We start from the raw sequence: 8,596 nt of genomic DNA, 5'->3' as shown, positions 1-8,596 counted from the left end.
ACACACTACAACACACACACACAACTGCTGTACACTACTACACGCACATACTACAACACACACACAACTGCTGCATACTACTATACACACTACTATTACACATATACATACACACTACTGCTGCATACTAATACCAGCACAACTACTACACACACTAAAACTGCTGTACACTACTATACGCACAACTACTACACACATACATACACACTACAACAGACACACACAACTGATGCACAACACATATACACAACTGCTGCATACTACTAGATGCACAACTACAACACAAACACAACAACACACACACACAACAGCTGTATACTACTACACGCACAACTACTACAACACACACAACTGCTGCACACTACTACACGCACAACTACTACACACATAAACACTACTGCTACACACACATACTACAACACACACACACAACTGCTGCATACTACTATACACACTACTACTACACACATACATACACACTGATACACTTATAAATAGACGCTACTGCTACACCAAACTTCACACAGTTACTCCTACACACAACTACTGCATACACACTACCACACACACTGATACACATGTATATACACATAGATATAAAGTACTTCTACACACATCCGTAACTACCACATACACACCGCTGCACACTACTACATACAAATGCTACACACATACATACACACTACTACCACACACAACTGGCGCACCCTACTGCACAACCTGCTACACACTGCTGCATGTGCACATAGTTGTTATGCACTACTACACACATACAACTTCTACTCACTACCGCTACTACTACTACTTCTACCGCTACTACTACTACCACTACTACCGCTACTACTACTACCACTACTACCGCTTCTACTACTACCACTACTGTTACTACTGCTACTACTACTACTGCTGCTACTACTACTACTACTTCTACCGCTACTACTTCTACCGCTACTACTACTACCACTACTACTACTACCACTACTGTTACTACTGCTACTACTACCGCTGCTACTACTACCGCTGCTACTACTGCTACTGCTGACCGCAGGATGGACCGCCCGCTGACGTCAGTGTGCAGTCCTGGCCGCGTCCCAGGTAGCCGAAGCCGAGAAGTTCCCAGGTATGCCAAATACTCACCAGAAATGTAGATTTCCAAAAGCAGATGGTTTACAATTAAAATTTGAGCTCTGGGTCAAAAAGTGCCATTCCCCACCAAATTACCCTCAGAATATATGGGAAAACTGGAAAATCCCCAGTTTGTTAAAATTACCCCATATAGCATTTCTCTGGCCTGAAAAACAGTCATATTCCCCCAAAATAGGTAAAAGGGCTGCGCCCGACCGCAAGTGAAAAAATGAATGGAAAATCAAAGCATTTGGTTTTTGGCAGAAATTGCGGTGACTCGATAGATAATATTCGGCGCTCAGGGGTAGAACGAGGTCACTCATCACTAAACACGTCTTTAATGGAGGAACAGGAAGTCAGACGGGCGTTAAACGTGCCACAAAGTGTGTGAGGCGCTGGCAGCCCGGTATATACTGTATATATATACAGGGGAGGAAAAACCTGACTCATACCATCTCCTAATTACATTACATATAGAGGAGTAACTGCCCCTCCATCCTTCCCCGCAGCCCCCTCTGCTACTCCTGTACTGACCCCACACAGCTCCGTCACTGCCCCTCCATCTTGCCCCGCAGCCCCCTCTGCTACTCCCGTACTGACCCCACACAGCTCTGTTGCTGCCCCTCCATCCTGCCCCGCAGCCCCCTCTGCTACTCCTGTACTGACCCCACACAGCTCTGTCGCTGCCCCCCCACCATTGTTCCCTTCACCCACTTTTTTGCTTCCGTAAAGTCTCTAGTGGACAGACTCGCTTTACGTCCTGCTGCAAATCACTCCCAGCACCACTGCTTCCCCCGAAGCATGCGTGTCAGTGAATGGTGTGAGTGTGAGTGTGAATTGGTGTATGGTGTTAGAGTGTCAGCTTAGAGTTAGTGAATGGGAGAAGGGAGAGAAGGAGAGGGAGAGAAGGAGAGGGAGAGAAGGAGAGGGAGAGAAGGAGAGGGAGGAGGTGAGGGAGGAGGAGAGTGTATGTAAGTGTTCGGTGTTAGAGTGAGTGTCTGGTTGTGAGTGTCTGGTTGTTAGTGTTGAGGTGAGTTTGTGTGTTAGTTACATGGTGTCCCCTTATCCTCCCGTGTTTTACCCTCATTATAATATCGATATGACTGCTCTACTTATTATATGACTGCACTTATTGTACCTCTTTATTATACTGTAAAGTGACTACATACTGCCACCCGCCGGCCCTGCCTACTGCTACCCGCCGGCCCTGCCTACTGCTACCCGCCGGCCCTGCCTACTGCCACCCGACGGCACCGCATACTGTCACCCGCCGGCACTTCATACTACCACCCGCTGGCCCTGCATACTGCCACCTGCTGGCGCTGCCTACTGCTACCTGCCGGCCCTGCATACTGCCACCTGCCAGCACCGCATACTGCCGCCCGCCACCGCATACTACCACCTGCTGGCCCTGCATACTGCCACCTGCCAGCACCGCATACTGCCACCCGCCGGCCCTGCATACTGCCACCCGCCACCGCATACTACCACCCGCCACCGCATACTACCACCCGTCAGCGCCGCATACTACCACCCGCTGGCACTGGGTCAACATGTAATTCCAGGCAAAGCCAGCCCCAGAGCACGTGGGAGAATTCACTGAAATGGTCGTCGTCTTCCTACTCGATCTTCTCTTTATGCCTTTGTTTGGATTCACAAAGGGCAGCGTGTAAACATGTAAAAAGAGCAGGGAGGCGCATACGGGGTTAATTCCCCTGGGAGGGGGTGGGGTATTTCCGCGGAATGTCCGTTTAATATGTTTTTCACTCATTTTTTGGTAGATCTGATTGTTTATTAATCCAGTTTGTCCGCTCAGTATCTGGAGTCCCCATTTCCACTCAGAGAATCAGAGTTTGCTGATTGACGCCAACGCGTTTCACACTTCAAAGGGCAAACTTCATCCAACAGCGGCTTCAACGCGGATATTAGTCTGGACTGTCCTGATAAATTTGGCAGTAGGCAGGGCCAGCGGGTGACAGTATGTACTCACTTTACAGTATAATACTAACCCCATCCTTATAACCCATTATATCCTGTATATTCCTCATATTATATATTATACACTCTCCGGCCGTATAACTAATCCCGTCCTTATAACCCGTTATATCCTGTATATTCCTCATATTATATATTATATACTCTCCGGCCGTATAACTAATCCCGTCCTTATACCCCGTTATATCCTGTATATTCCTCATATTATATATTATATACTCTCCGGCCGTATAACTAATCCCGTCCTTATAACCCGTTATATCCCTGTATATTCCTCATATTATATATTATATACTCTCCCCCGTATAACTAATCCCGTCCTTATAACCCGTTATATCCCTGTATATTCCTCATATTATATATTATATACTCTCCGGCCGTATAACTAATCCCGTCCTTATAACCCGTTATATCCCTGTATATTCCTCATATTATATATTATATACTCTCCGGCCGTATAACTAATCCCGTCCTTATAACCCGTTATATCCTGTATATTCCTCATATTATATATTATATACTCTCCCCCGTATAACTAATCCCGTCCTTATAACCCGTTATATCCCTGTATATTCCTCATATTATATATTATATACTCTCCCCCGTATAACTAATCCCGTCCTTATAACCCGTTATATCCTGTATATTCCTCATATTATATATTATATACTCTCCGGCCGTATAACTAATCCCGTCCTTATAACCCGTTATATCCTGTATATTCCTCATATTATATATTATATACTCTCCGGCCGTATAACTAATCCCGTCCTTATAACCCGTTATATCCCTGTATATTCCTCATATTATATATTATATACTCTCCCCCGTATAACTAATCTCGTCCTTATAACCCGTTATATCCTGTATATTCCTCATATTATATATTATATACTCTCCCCCCGTATAACTAATCCCGTCCTTATAACCCGTTATATCCTGTATATTCCTCATATTATATATTATATACTCTCCCCCGTATAACTAATCTCGTCCTTATAACCCGTTATATCCTGTATATTCCTCATATTATATATTATATACTCTCCCCCCGTATAACTAATCCCGTCCTTATAACTCGTTATATCCTGTATATTCCTCATATTATATATTATATACTCTCCGGCCGTATAACTAATCCCGTCATTATAACCCGTTATATCCCTGTATATTCCTCATATTATATATTATATACTCTCCCCCGTATAACTAACCCCGTCCTTATAACCCGTTATATCCTATATATTCCTCATATTATATATTATATACTCTCCGGCCGTATAACTAATCCCGTCATTATAACCCGTTATATCCCTGTATATTCCTCATATTAAATATTATATACTCTCCCCCCGTATAACTAATCCCGTCCTTATAACCCGTTATATCCTGTATATTCCTCATATTATATATTATATACCCTCCCCCGTATAACTAATCCCGTCCTTATAACCCGTTATATCCTGTATATTCCTCATATTATAAATTATATACCCTCCCGCCGTATAACTAATCCCGTCCTTATAACCCGTTATATCCTGTATATTCCTCATATTATATATTATATACTCTCCGGCCGTATAACTAATCCCGTCCTTATAACCCGTTATATCCTGTATATTCCTCATATTATATACTCTCCGGCCGTATAACTAATCCCGTCCTTATAACCCGTTATATCCTGTATATTCCTCATATTATATATTATATACTCTCCCCCGTATAACTAATCCCGTCCTTATAACCCGTTATATCCCTGTATATTCCTCATATTATATATTATATACTCTCCCCCGTATAACTAATCTCGTCCTTATAACCCGTTATATCCTGTATATTCCTCATATTATATATTATATACTCTCCCCCCGTATAACTAATCCCGTCCTTATAACCTGTTATATCCTGTATATTCCTCATATTATATATTATATACTCTCCGGCCGTATAACTAATCCCGTCATTATAACCCGTTATATCCCTGTATATTCCTCATATTATATATTATATACTCTCCCCCGTATAACTAACCCCGTCCTTATAACCCGTTATATCCTATATATTCCTCATATTAAATATTATATACTCTCCCCCCGTATAACTAATCCCGTCCTTATAACCCGTTATATCCTGTATATTCCTCATATTATATATTATATACCCTCCCCCGTATAACTAATCCCGTCCTTATAACCCGTTATATCCTGTATATTCCTCATATTATAAATTATATACCCTCCCGCCGTATAACTAATCCCGTCCTTATAACCCGTTATATCCTGTATATTCCTCATATTATATATTATATACTCTCCGGCCGTATAACTAATCCCGTCCTTATAACCCGTTATATCCTGTATATTCCTCATATTATATACTCTCCGGCCGTATAACTAATCCCGTCCTTATAACCCGTTATATCCCTGTATATTCCTCATATTATATATTATATACTCTCTGGCCGTATAACTAATCCCGTCCTTATAACCTGTTATATCCCTGTATATTCCTCATATTATATATTATATACTCTCCCCCCGTATAACTAATCTCGTCCTTATAACCAGTTATATCCTGTATATTCCTCATATTATATATTATATACTCTCCGGCCGTATAACTAATCCCGTCCTTATAACCTAGAGGTGTCCAACCTGCGGCCCTCCAGCTGCTGCAGGACTACATCTCCCATAATGCTCTTTCAGCTAAGGGGCTGGCAGCGGAGGGTGGGAGATGTAGTCCTGCAGCAGCTGGAGGGCCGCAGGTTGGACACCCCTGTATAACCCGTTATATCCTGTATATTCCTCATATTATATATTATATACTCTCCGGCCCGTATAACTAATCCCGTCCTTATAACCTGTTATATCCTGTATATTCCTCATATTATATATTATATACTCTCCCCCCGTATAACTAATCCCGTCCTTATAACCCGTTATATCCTGTATATTCCTCATATTATATATTATATACATTCCGGCCGTATAACTAATCCCGTCCTTATAACCCGTTATATCCTGTATATTCCTCATATTATATATTATATACTCTCCGGCCGTATAACTAATCCCGTCCTTATAACCCGTTATATCCCTGTACATTCCTCATATTATATATTATATACTCTCCGGCCGTATAACTAATCCCGTCCTTATAACCCGTTATATCCTGTATATTCCTCATATTATATATTATATACTCTCCGGCCGTATAACTAATCCCGTCCTTATAACTCGTTATATCCTGTATATTCCTCATATTATATATTATATACTCTCCGGCGGTATAACTAATCCTGTCCTTATAACCTGTTATATCCCTGTATATTCCTCATATTATATATTATATACTCTCTGGCCGTATAACTAATCCCGTCCTTATAACCCGTTATATCCCTGTATATTCCTCATATTATATATTATATAGTGTCCAGCCGTATAACTAATCCCGTCCTTATAACCCGTTATATCCCTGTATATTCCTCATATTATATATTATATACTCTCCGGCCGTATAACTAATCCCGTCCTTATAACCCGTTATATCCTGTATATTCCTCATATTATATATTATATACTCTCCATCCCGTATAACTAACCCCGTCCTTATAACCTGTTATATCGCTGTATATACCTCATATTATATATTATATACCCTCCCCCGTATAACTTATCCCGTCCTTATAACCCGTTATATCCTGTATATTCCTCATATTATATATTATATACTCTCCCCCTGTATAACTAATCCCGTCCTTATAACCCGTTATATCCTGTATATTCCTCATATTATATATTATATACTCTCCGGCCGTATAACTAATCCCGTCCTTATAACCCGTTATATCCCTGTATATTCCTCATATTATATATTATATACTCTCCGGCCGTATAACTAATCCCGTCCTTATAACCCGTTATATCCTGTATATTCCTCATATTATATATTATATACTCTCCATCCCGTATAACTAACCCCGTCCTTATAACCTGTTATATCGCTGTATATACCTCATATTATATATTATATACCCTCCCCCGTATAACTTATCCCGTCCTTATAACCCGTTATATCCTGTATATTCCTCATATTATATATTATATACTCTCCCCCTGTATAACTAATCCCGTCCTTATAACCCGTTATATCCTGTATATTCCTCATATTATATATTATATACTCTCCGGCCGTATAACTAATCCCGTCCTTATAACCCGTTATATCCTGTATATTCCTCATATTATATATTATATACTCTCCGGCCGTATAACTAATCCCATCCTTATAACCCGTTATATCCTGTATATTGCTCATATTATATATTATATACTCTCCGGCCGTATAACTAATCCCATCCTTATAACCCGTTATATCCTGTATATTCCTCATATTATATATTATATACTCTCCCCCCGTATAACTAATCCCGTCCTTATAACCCGTTATATCCTGTATATTCCTCATATTATATATTATATACTCTCCGGCCGTATAACTAATCCCATCCTTATAACCCGTTATATCCTGTATATTCCTCATATTATATATTATATACTCTCCGGCGGTATAACTAATCCTGTCCTTATAACCCGTTATATCCTGTATATTCCTCATATTATATATTATATACTCTCCGGCCGTATAACTAATCCTGTCCTTATAACCCGTTAAATCCCTGTATATTCCTCATATTATATACTCTCCGGTGTATATATATATATATATATAACGGGACTCGGTGGGGACGGAGGGTGTCCGAGTCACTCGGCCTGAAGGCAGCTCGGGGACATAGGCAGGGCAGAGAGTGACACGCACAGCTGGCAGCAGGCAGGGCAGGGCCAGCCAGGGGGGTGAGGGAGGGGTACGGCCGAGTGTGACAGATGACACAGACGGAGGAGCCGGACACAGCGATCACACGGAAAACAACGGCGAGGCCAAATACACACAACACACAATAACATCACAGCCGGCGAACAACAGCACAACCTCACACGCAACAAACGGATCCCAATTTCTCCCAGTATAAACTGCCTGTGGATCCCAATTCCTCCCAGTATAAACGGCCCGTGGATCCCCACTCTCCCCAGTACGCTGCCCGTGGATCCCAATTCCTCCCAGTATAAACTGGCCGTGGATGCTGATCTCCCAGCTGATTCTGTTTCCTGTCTCCTCCTCCCTGATTTAGTCTGCACCTGATCTACTCCCAGAGAGACAGCAACCTCCGAGAGAGCGGGGAGTGAGTGACACCAACACCGAGACACCTGAGGAGTGAGTGACACCAACACCGAGAGAGCGTGGAGTGAGTGACACCAACACCGAGAGAGCGTGGAGTGAGTGACACCAACACCGAGACAGCCGAGGAGTGAGTGACACCAACACCGAGACAGCCAAGGAGTGAGTCGCTCCCCACTATGCGTGTGGCACTGATATACTAGCACTCTCCTTGTGTCACTCACACTCACACTCGCTCCCA

The sequence above is a fragment of the Spea bombifrons genome, chromosome 8 (genome assembly GCF_027358695.1).
Source record: "Spea bombifrons isolate aSpeBom1 chromosome 8, aSpeBom1.2.pri, whole genome shotgun sequence".
Lineage (NCBI taxonomy): Eukaryota > Metazoa > Chordata > Amphibia > Anura > Pelobatidae > Spea > Spea bombifrons.
The sequence above is the reverse complement of the archived record's forward strand: the minus strand, read 5'-3'. Positions refer to the sequence as shown.